The sequence below is a fragment of the Ipomoea triloba genome, chromosome 6, assembly GCF_003576645.1.
Source record: "Ipomoea triloba cultivar NCNSP0323 chromosome 6, ASM357664v1".
NCBI lineage: Eukaryota > Viridiplantae > Streptophyta > Magnoliopsida > Solanales > Convolvulaceae > Ipomoea > Ipomoea triloba.
In genome coordinates, this window is record NC_044921.1 from 3,595,983 (window position 1) to 3,608,516 (window position 12,534).

The window sequence follows — 12,534 nt, forward strand, 5'->3', positions numbered from 1 at the left end:
TATATATATATATATATATATATATATATATATATATATATATATATATATATATATATATATGGTTACTCTCCTTGGTATTGAGTACAATCTTTCATATATATATTGATCTTTGGATTCTTGAGTAATATTCCTTGTACTTTATATATGTGTGTGAACCCTTAGATTGGTGGCATTTGAGCTTCAACTCAATTGGATAGGCGGCATTTGAGCTTCGGCTCAATTTGATAGGCGGCATTTGAGCTTTGGCTCTTGGTTACTTGTGATATTTGAGCATTAGCTCTATTGGATAGGTGGCATTGAGCTTCGGTTCTATTGGATAGGCAACATGAACTTTGGTTCCTTTGGATAGGTGGCATGAGCTTCAACTCGTCTCTTTTGGTGTTGTGGTTGGACTGGTGTTTCGGATGGACTGGTGACCTGGATGGACTGGTGTTCGGTTAGATTGGTGTAAGGATGGCATTGGCCTAAAACCTTATATTATGTATGCGTGCATATATGTATTTCCTTGTGTATGAGCATTGGTATATGCTTGGTTGGTTCCTATTGTATAACTTGAATTGTGGTGGCTTATGTCCTTGTCTTAATTTATTGTTTATGTCTTGTTGAGCTTGAGTCTCTTGGAATCTTATTGGTAATTGATTTTGTTGACATATATATACATATATATATATATGTATATGTATATGTATATGTATGTATACATATACATTTACATCATGCATACATATATATATATACACACATATATATATATATGTGTGTGTGTGTGTGTGTGTGTGTGTGTGTGTGTGAGTGTGTGTGTGTGTGAGTGTGTGTGTGTGTATATATATATGTGTATATATATATATATATATACATATATATATATATACATATATATATATATAGGTGTTGCATGGAAAAACTACTTTTGATTATATTATCAAAGAGTTAATACCTCCAATGGTCCTCCTAGTATCAGCGATATACCAACAGTGGTCCCTCGTCTTTTAAACGACCAGCAGATGTCCTCAAAGTTTTAAAATTTACCAATCGTGGTCCTCCGTTAACTTTTTTGTCAAAAGTGCGTTAAGTTGGAGGGAAAACTTGTCATTTCACCATTATTTTCTTTGTTCCTTCTACGTTGGTATATCACTAATACCAGATGCATTCTCTGAACTTCTATCTCTGTTAGCTCTCTCTTTATCTCTTCGTCAGGGATAGTGTTACAGGAAGCAAGGTGGATGGAGGGCGAACTTTATTTTAATTAAAAATTTTAGTTTACAGTGGCATCTTGGCTCTAGCACATCTTGATACTTGCCAAAACGTTCCTTAATTGCAATATTGGATTAATCAACTTGGACACAGCAGAACAGATTTCCCATCTTCTCCGAGGAAAGAACTGAAACACACAAATGTTAACAGACCTGTCTCAGATTCCAAGAGCCAAGTGCATCTCTCTTACAGTAACAATTTGTTATGCAGTATAAATATGGAACCAAAAGAACTTTCAAACTCATGAATTGACTACAAAACCAAACCAATGATACCAAAATCATACAGATCCAAAATATACCAGTACTGATCATACAATCCTGTGACTATATAGAACACTCTTTCTAAAACTCCACATAATAATAGCTAAATAGTTATGAATTTCCTCCAATAAAGTCTTTGTTTTTCCCACTAAATCACAAAATAAGCATATCAGGCGCAGAGGATTTGATTTTTCTGTCAAATCCCTAAAACTACACACAGTTTGGTATTCACTTAAACAAGACAAAAAGACAGTCTGTATAAATTTATTTTAAAAAAATAAGCAAAAAAAACAAAAACAAAAACAAAAGAAAAATCTTCATGAGATGCAGTAGAGCTGTTAATTCAGTAGCGTGGTTTCAGAAACCCCAAGTCCCCAATTCAGTTTCATCCCACGATGCTATACCCACAATCTATAATAGAAAAAGGTTGAATTTTGCATTAAGATCCCAAAAAAAAAGGAAGTTGTCAAGGTTAAACAAAAAAGGGTCTCGAAGCCCAAATCGAAAAGGTAATCACTTTCCATAATTCAGAATTTGAATCCATATGTAAACTATGGTGATAAAATTGGTGATAAGAAACCAAATAATAACCCTCCTATCCACCCCCATTCTTTAGCCAAGTTTGCTAGGCAGCAAGGAACTAGAAACAAGCTTAATACGCATAATATCGTGGATAATATCCCTACGTGACCTCTCTTTCCCCCCGGAAGTGATGGTGCGAGAGGGGGTGGCACAGAGGCGAGCGGCATTGAGTGGGGTGGTGAGTATGGTGACGGCTAATCCACGACAACGAACAAGTAGCTTGGCAATGTCCACCATTAGGATTCTCCACGACTATTCCACAGCAACGAACAATACAAAGTGAAGCTGTTGTTGCTACTTAGATTCGAACGCCATTATTTATTATTATTGTTCTTCTTTAGTCTTTGAAGAATCTTCAGTCAAGCTCCCTTTTGTACCTAAGAGCATCCTTATAAATGGAGTTTTTTCACGGTAATTTAGGAGTTTTTGTAAGTGTGATTAGGAAAGAGAAAACGAGAGGGGATGAAAAAAGAATAAAAAACAAATCTGAAATAACCAAAAAAAATTAAAAAAAAAAAATAAAAAAGACTGATGTCAGGCGTGCCTGACGCGCCCGCTAGGCGCCATTGTTGCGTCTGACGCGCGCCAGGCGCAACTTTTTCTCCTTTTTCCTTTGCAATTTTACTGTGCTATGAACTCTCATTTGCAGGAGTAGTCTTTTTTCTCTCTCTTGGATCTCTCTCCTCCATGTCACTTGCTATTGTACTATGATCCTCCCATTCACCATTGGTGTGGATGCTCTAAGAACTTATTTTGACAAATCAATGTTTTCACCTGATAAAATGACAAGTTTGCCCTCCAACTTAACGCACTTTTGACAGAAAAGTTAACGGAGGACCACGGGTGGTAACTTTTTAAAACTTAGAGGACATCTACTGGTCGTTTAAAAGACGAGGGACCACCGCTGGTATATCGCTAATACTCGGAGGACCATTGGAGGTATTAACTCTATTATCAAATGTATACTATTATATCTTTAGAAGTGAGAGTGAGAATTTACATAGCGTTCTTTGTTAATTATTCTAAAATGTTATAACATTCTTTGTTAATTATTCTAAAATATTTTCAGGTATGGAGTAAAACTAGCTCGTGAGCGTGCTAGTACTTCTATGTTCTATTCACGAACATTTATCTAAATTCCCAAATGAGCATTATTAGTATGTGATAAGAAATACAAGAGAAAAGAAAATTATTAGCTGAGAATAAAAGCGTGTATCTCAGCCCAGCTAGAGACTGTGTAAAGAACACCAGAAAGACGTTTTCCAAGTAGATGAGTCTTCTTCTTCCATCCATTTCTTCTTATTCTCAACCACAATAGGAAACAATGGAGTAAAAGTGAGACCAAAATGATCCCCTAATATTTTTAGACTTGGGCTGGAGCCTATCAAGATGCCGACGTCTACTTCAAGCAAACAAAACACGTCTTCAACTGAATCTCCGATGTAAATAGTTAGTTTCTTCTTACCATTGCCACGACTGTTTAGTATTTTATTGAAAACTTGAAGCTTGTCGATAGGGGACTCGACCTTCGTGATTATTTTAGTGACTAACATGTTCTGAATATACTTATCATACTCTTCAATATAATGCTTGGAAAGAACTCCCCACGTGTTTCTTAGATCAGCTGCTGCCATACTAGGGCTTTTACTTTCTGATTGAATTTGATTGGACTTTGAAGCTTTCATGATTGCAATTTCAGCCAATATGGCAGATGAATCAACAACAGAGAATGTCAAATCAAAATCAAAAAATAGCATCAGGCAATGTTCTGCTGGGTCGTGATATCTTATAAGAGGTATGACAGTTTTCTGACTAATTAAGTGGCTGAGCTAAGAAAAAGTCTATCTCAAGTTTCATCACTTGATAATAAAGCTTTTCAATGATGGTAAGCTCCTCGCCAGTCAGAGCAACACTTAATTTGTCCAGCAAGACTCCAGTTAACAATGCTAATGCCTGGAAACCTTCGGGGGAGTAATTCTAAATCCACATCTTGTATGGATGATTACTTTTACCATCAAGAAGCCCCTGCAACTCCTTACCAATGCAGGCATAAAGTTCTATGCGAGGTGTCATAGCACCAAGGCTAAAAGCTGTCAACTTCGTTTTCTCAAAAGGAGTGGCAAGTTTACCTAGAGCTTTCACCCCTTCAACCTTCCCTAATGCCGTAGCCAACAAGAAATCCATGTACTTAGATGTTGCTGGATTGATAGTACTCTCCTTGACCATATCTAATCCTCATTCTAGGACAAAAGAATCATGCATTTTTTAATTCCTCCAGGACATCCTTTCTTAATTCACCAATCCCGGCCCAATCTTTGCATCATCGTCATCTGCACATTCTTCTGCTAACTCAAACGCTTGAGCGAAGGCCTTGAGGAAATGAACGTCCTACGCGATGTAATGTCTGAAACTCTGGATGTTGAGATTTCTAGAAGCCAAACAGATCACAAATGAAGTGGCCTCCTTGTGAAACTTGACCCAACACCTCCTCACTAGGCCCACTCCTTCTGCCACCTCAATCGAGAGTAGCTTCGGATTCCCCGCCAACGCCAGCTTTGGATTCACTGACGCCATCCGGCGATGATGTTACTACCAGTACTATAAGTCTATAAGTGGTGAAAGATCGGCGGGGAAAAATGCACAGTTAGAACTGAAACAATGAGGCATTGAATTTGATTATTGTTGATGGGGTTGAAAACAAATATTATTTTTTTTACCTTTAGTTCCTTTTATTAGACTTATGGGCATGTGAGCCTTTGCTTAGACTTTTGGATTGTAATAATTTAATACTATGGATAGTTGGGTTATGTTTCGTGGATTTGTAGACTTGGCCTTAGCATCTAGGCTTAGATAATGGGCATAGATGTGGCATATCACCCCAATTAAGTTGATTTTGCTTCCGTTGTCATGAATTAGTATTTGAATTATTCCCAGCTATCTCTATCTTTTGTTATCAATATCTTGGCCTAGAATTGGAGGTTTTAAACTTTGCTCGTCCATACTGTAGAGCCGAAGGAGGAGAAAAGCGATGGACCAGGGCCCGCCGTAGAATTTGAGAAAGTTCCTTTAGACCCAAGTTGCCCCGACAAGTGCGTCAAGATAGGCAAGGGACTCACCCCCGAATTGCGGGAACAAGTGATGGCGGTTCTAAAAGAATACTCCATGGTGTTTTCTTGGGGCCCTGAAGACATGCCAATCATAGACAAATTCATCATAACACAAATTGATGGTAGATTCCAATTTCAGACCTATTAAGCAAAAATGGCGGCATTTGCTGTTGAGCAGAGAGCCTTTATGAAAGCAGAAGTGGACACACTACTCGCAATAGGCTATATCCGGAAGGCAATGTACTCGGAGTGGCTGGCCAACGTGGTGCTGGCCCCGAAACCTCCTACATGGCGGATGGGCGTAGACTAGACAGATCTAAACAAAGCTTTCCCTCAAGATACCTACCCATTACCCCACACCGACCAGCTGGTGGACGAAACCGTTGGATGCGAACTACTAAGCTTCATGGACACTTTCAAAGGATATCACCAAATCTTTATGGGGGAAGAAGACGAAGAAAACACAACATTTGTTACCCTAGACGAAGTGTACTGCTATAAAGTTATGGCCTTTGGCTTAAAAAACTCGGCTGCTACCTTCACCCGCATGGTGGCAGAGATATTCAAAGATTTGCTCGGCAACATTATGGAAGCATAAGTGGATGATATTCTTGTAAAAAATAAGGAGGCAAAAACCCATCCAGGATATCTCGCCAAATGTTTTGAAATCATGAAGTAGAAGAACGTGCGCCTAAACTCAAAGAAGTGTGCGCTTGCGGTGAAGGGCGAGAAGTTCCTAGGCTTCATGGTCATCACCCATAGGGGGATCGAGGTCAATCTCGGCAAAGGAGGTCTAGAGGCTAAATAGGAAGCTAGCTGCCCTAAGCAGATTCATGTCGAAACTGGCTGTAAAATCCTTACCCTTCTTCCAAGTGTGGAAGCAGAGAGATGGCTTTACTTGGACCCCCGAGTGCCAAGAAGCTTTCGAACAATTCAAAGCATATTTAGACTTGGCATCCGTCTTGTCTAAACCTGAGAAGGGAGAAACCTTGTATGTATACCTAGGGGTGGCGCCAATCGCCATCAACTCGGTCTTGCCGAGGGAAGAAGCAAGAGCCCAAAACTCGTCTACTATGTCAGTAAATCCTTACACGACGCAAAATTAAGATACACCCCCTCGAGAAAATTGTGTACGCCCTCATCCGAATGGTACGAAAGTTGGTATATTACTTTCAGCCACACCACGTAGTGGTTTTGACGGACTAGCCCTTGTGTTCGATCTTGAGAAATCTGGTATCCTCGAGTCGCATGGTGAAGTGGGCAATAGAACTCACCTAATACAGCTTGGAATACCGCTCCCCGGACGACCATCAAAGGCCAAGTGCTGACGGATTTTATAATAGAATGTACCATCCTTGGAAATCAGGAACTCAAAAAATCAGACAACAGTCGCAAAGAATGAGAGATGTACATTGACGGGGCATCAAGCAAGAAAGGACGTGGGGGGTGGTGCGGTACTCATATGCCCGGAGGGCTTCAGGGCGTACCAGGCCTTCAGATTTAACTTCTCCCTATCAAACAACGAAGCTGAATATGAGGCTTTGGTCGGGGGGTTAAAACTAGCAAAAGTGCTGAATATGAGGCCTTGGCCGGGAGCTTAACACTAGCAAAGGTGCTCTAGGTGAGTAGCATGAATATCCAATCCGATTCTCGGCTAGTGGTAGGCCACGTCAATGACCAATTCGAAGCCCGAGAAAATCATATAAGTTAGTACAAGGAGGTGGTACAAAAATTGTTGGCTAGATTCGAGCAGTGGGAATTGCTCCAAATCCCAAGAACAGATAACGTAGAAGCCGACCTATTGTCTATAATTACTCAAGGTCTAGAAGATCACTTGGGGTATGTATACTGGATAGCCAAGATCATTGATGTGGATACACCTAGCATCGAGAGGAAAAGAAGTCTTGGCCATCCTTCCATCCCAAGACAAATGGATGAGGGAGATGATCCTTTATTAAAAAACATGGGACCACCCCGAACGACCCAGTAAGAGCGTGCAAAGTGATGGCTATTGCCCCATCCTACCGAATAATAGAAGGAAACCTATTCAAACTATCCTTTGGAGGGCCACTTGTCCACTGCCTGACCTAGGTTGAAGTTGACCGAGTACTCACTGAAATGCATGAAGGGATTTGTGCCGCCTAGCAAGGAGCCTAGACCCTAGCGTGCAAAATTATTTTCCAGGGATACTATTGGCCCCGCATCAGGGCTGACTGCTGGGATTGGTTATTTCGTAAGCAAAGAACTAACTATCAAAGACGTTTCTTATGTAGAAGGGTTAAAGTTCAACCTTCTTAGCACAAGTTAGTTCTATGACAATGGATATAAGGTAGAATTCTCCAAAGAATTGTGTTGTGTGATCAGTAATGAGAATGGAGAAAATGTTCTTTCTGCAAGGAGGAGAAAGAACATGTATGTGATTGATTAGGATTCGGCTAAGCGAAGTGTATGTCTGGTAGTGAAAGGAAATTCATATCTAAGTTGGGAATGGCCCAATATGCTTAGCAATCTCAACTTCAAGGCAATTAAAAAGCTAGTTAGAGGAGGTTTGGTAGAGGGACTACCAAACATGAATTGTAACAAAGTTAAGATTTTTAAAACATGTTGATGGGGGATTGACTAAGGTTCGGTACCAGGAGCTCGGCGTAGGAATAAGGGATGACCGACAAAGAAGGGAAGAAGGCTCGGAAGAAGGCACGATAATGCGATATAAGTCGGCCGACGATCCGTCGGTCGGTCGAGGGATAGTTGAAAAGGTGATAAGACAGCTGAAGATCTTAGACTGAGAGTGATTGAACATTGCTTTTGAAACGATTAATTACCATGGAGGAAAGATCAGGCTAAAGAAGTAAAGAATAGATGAGTTAGACCAGACCGATGAAAGAGTTGTTTTAGTGGTGATGGAATGAAGGTGGTAAAACGGAGAAAAAGTTCTCCGAGTGTCGTGTTTTCAAGGAAGACAAATTGGAGTCGAATTACGTGTTGGCATTTAGGAGGTTCAGAGGTAAGAGTTGCATGAATTATTAGGAAACAAAAGAAACATTTAAGGAGAAGGTTAAGCAAGGGTAAACTAAGGTAAACAATGGAAAGAAACCGGGGTTGGAAGTCTTAGCTAGCACATGTGGTTGATCCCACTACGGGAATTCTAGACAATTTGATTCGGGCTAGAACTAGGGTGCCCACGGCACTATCACCGGGTGGCGTCACTCTTCGGACTCCCAATTCCTCATTCGGTTGGGGCATTTTATCGAACACTTGGTCTGCTACCACTCCTCCCAAGCCTCATCCTCTCGGATTAAGGGGGGGGGGGGATGTGGTCGATTAGGACTCGTGTGGATCCACTATCATGCAATCCACACTTCCCCTCTCTCTACTATCCATCCCGACCGACAATAAAAGAAAATCAATACAAGTATCAACCACACAAGTCATTAGAACCCTAATTCATCATGTCTACAATCAAATGGAAGAATTTCCATCAATCAACCACAATAGCTAGGTTGGGGGCAACCAATCCCCTAAACTAATCTAAGCAATCATCATTCAAATAAAAAAGAATCAAACAAAAGATAACAACAATGAAATCAAATGGAAATGTCAATCAAATTAACAAAAGCAAGAGTAGAGTAGAGTTACCAATCCAATGCTTAAGCTCTATTACATCATCTCTTCCATTGCTCCAATCTAGCTAGATCTAACCCCTAACTAGAAAATCTAGAACTAAGGGAATTTGTGGGATTTCCCCCAAGGGGGAGAGAAATTGAAAAATCAGATCTAAAACTTAATTGGGATCCCCTTCAAAATGCTAAGGATTGAGTTAATAGTTCATCTCAAGCCAAATCCCGAAATTGCCCTTAATGACCCTGTCCACACGCCAGCTCTACGCGTGGAGGTCTGGCGTGGAATCCTACTAGAATTGTTCCACGCCAGCTCCACGCGTGGGAGAGGCGTGGACCCTCTTGTGCCTGTTTCGTTTCTTCGTTTGTTCCTTCCTTTGGCCCCGGGTCCTGTTTTGTCCTGCAGGAATGGCTTTAAAACACAACACAAAGTGAAGTTTGCAAGAATGATCACATCTGAGCCTATTATGTATGAGATGATTACAAATGGGTGAAGAATAGTGCATTAAAATTCTTAAATCGACCCCTAAACTCGACTACTTTTGGCGCTTATCAAAGTTTCCACACTGAAAAAGTTGCTTGTCCTCAGGAAATTTACCATCTAAACTCTAATCACTTAAGCGCCAAAAATAGTTATGTACTCTTATTAATTTATTAACCAAGCGATTTGTGGGTGCTACTGAATGGAGAGGATGAAATCCCCCATACTATCTACCAGGAATGTTAAACACATGCCAATTGAATTTGAAGAATATGCTAAGGGAACAAAAATATCTTAAGGTAAAGTTCAAGAACAAGAAAACCAATTTCACACCTCTTCAAGCATGCAAACAATAAGGGGTTCACCTTTCATTTTGTAAGGGCCTTAAGTCGATCCCCATAGTGGGAACAATGTGTACACTCTAACCAAACGTCCAACCTTACGCCAAAATCCATATGCGTAAAAATAAGTGAGGGTAGGGGCATGGACCGCTCACCGCCATGGCTTGGGCGGTCACTCTTTCTTCTCAACCCCCTCGGATCTCCTAATTGGGCACCGACTTCACATGGAGCTCCATGTTTTTTCGAGGGTCAGTGGAATGGGTACCCGAATCAGTGCGGGGCGGCTCACCTCCTCTCAATTTTCTCATCTTCTAGGATCTTATTGGGACAACTGACTTCACGTAGATTTCTACACTTGTTTGAAGAACAGTGCAATGGTTGCCCCAAATCCTAGCAAGACGACTTGCCTCGGATCTTATCTCTAGAGGTGGTCATTTCTTAGCCTTTTTTCTCATTTCTTCCCAAAACAACCCTTCATGCCTTTTTCTAAGGAATCGGGATTTACTCACTAGCTCTCTAGGCTCTCCTTTTGCCCCATGCCCTACCAATTTAGTCCATTTTCCAGGCTTCGCTTGCATTATATTTCTCAAGTTAAAGGGTACACACTCCACTTCGAAAGATCTTTGACTAAGGTCCTCACAAAATAAGAGGTGAACAACATGCAATCACACAAGAATATGAACCTTTTTTGTTCCAAGCAATTCAATATTTGATGCAAAAGGAAACTTCCAAAGCATATTTCAAAAATTTTCTTGGCATATGACTAAAATTCCTCCTAGACAGTATTGATAATGACATACTCCCCTAGAGCCAACACACCCAATAAGCTTAATCAATCAACCAATTCAAGCATTAAACCTTAAATACAAGCAATGCATCCTTTTCAAACTTTAAAAATCAGCATCGTCATCGATGTTGCCATGAGGACCAGTGGAAGAGGGGGCAGGGGTCACTCAATCAAATACCAAGACTGCCTTTCCACACTTAGATGTGTTTCCGGGCTTAGGACAACAAATATGCACACATTCATAAATCAAAATCATTCAAGCTCATCATATGTGCATAAAAAAAAAAACAAAATTCCAAGAAAATATTTCCACACTTTAGAGTTAAATGGGGCATTGAAATGAAAAAAGGGATAGAAAAATATACCAACAGAGCATATCCCTTCATTAGACAATCACGCATCCTGACAAATCGCATCCCCTCAAAAATTTCCCTACTACCAAGGTTAGCACAAAGAATAAATTAAAGAATATAAATCGTAACCTTTTCTACTTCTCACTGTTTCGTCAGACACTCTCTCTCTCTTTTTAGGACTTGGGGTGCATCCCAAGAGCGCCACGTTTAACATCCTTGGCTAGACGAAAGTTCATTCCCAAAACATTATACTGATTGTCCATACTAGCACATCACCAGAAAGAAAGGAAAATAACCAAATAACTACAAATCAACCACAATTGTTCATCAAGTAACCCAAGTCAAATAAAAGTAAACCACTTGCAAGGAATCACTTTCATTCTTCAGCTTCCTTCATTCAGGAGGATTGGACCATCTGCTCGCATACTCCTTCCGGAGTTGATCTAACTTCATGCTCTGTTCATCTATGAACTCGATGTGTTTGTCCTCCATTTCTTGTATCCTCTTAAGGTGCTCCAGATGCAGCTGGAATTGAAAGGTTTGCATTGATTTCCAATCGGTCACCTTGATAAAGTGCACCGACACTGCAGGAAGTGGCAATGATGAGGATGGTGCCGAATTGTTGGGTGACTGAACCACTGATGTAGAAAAAATTGAATCATTGGGAGATAAGACTGGAGGTGATGAAGGTGTAGTAGATGACGAAAAAGTTGTTTGACGACGGGGTGGAGCAGGTGGAGATGTTGACGATGAAGATGGAGTCAGGGTTTGTGCAATTGGTGTTTGTGACATGGTTGGGGGCCTCCTGGATGCCGCTTTTTCTTCTCTTACCCGGGAGTGTGCGGGTAAGTTTCAATTGAATCACTTCATTAAGGGGCATTGGAGCCATCAGTGCCTCCGGTAGTCTGTAGCCCAAAGCAAGGCACACGCGGGTCACTAAGGGCCCTACGAATAGCGAATGTACCTTGTCCTTCTGTTGAGCCACAAGCCATACTCGGCACACCATGACCATGTTCACCGGTTTCTCCTTGTCCGTGCTCCATAAAGCGAATAGATCAACCTTGTACACTTTAGCATAATTTCCCCATCGGCCTCCCCATGAGTGGACAATTACTCTCCTCATAACTCAGAGGTCTTCCCCAGTAATGTGGGATCTCATGACTCTTGATCCACTCCAATCAACTCTCGGTCTCGCAATTGACGCCCAATATCTCGCAATTAACTGATTTGCCTTCAGGAAAAACACCCATAGGATGCAAATGAATCTACAAAATCAAGTTGAAAGCGAATGGCTCAATTGAACGCTACAAAGCTAGACTTGTGGCGAAAGGTTACACACAGAAGCTCGGCATTGATTATCTTGAAACATTCTCCCCTGTTGCGAGGTTGACCACTATACGCACATTTCTTGGTGTAGCTGTGTCCAAAGGATGGCATATTCATCAAATGGATATCAATAACGCATTTCTAGTAGGCAGTGGAATGCGATACTTACCAATGCCCTCATCCAAGTTGGTTTCAAACAATCTGAGTAAGATCCTTCACTGTTTACTAAAGGTACTAAGGAAAATTTTGTTGCTTTACTCATTTATGTCGATGACATAATTGTTGCCAGTGCAAAAATGGATTTGATAACGTCTCTCAAATAGTTCTTGGACAACACCTTCAAGATCAAGGATTTGGGTCAGTTGGGATACTTTCTAGGCATTGAAGAAAACATGTTAGGAACCCCGAGCTATTGATTTT

General features: G+C 40.8%; 1 pseudogene; it reads right to left on the minus strand.

Annotated features, from left to right (window-relative positions):
• Positions 1-3,328: 3,328 nt before the first annotated feature.
• Positions 3,329-4,676, minus strand: LOC116023371 (annotated as a pseudogene).
• Positions 4,677-12,534: the final 7,858 nt, after the last annotated feature.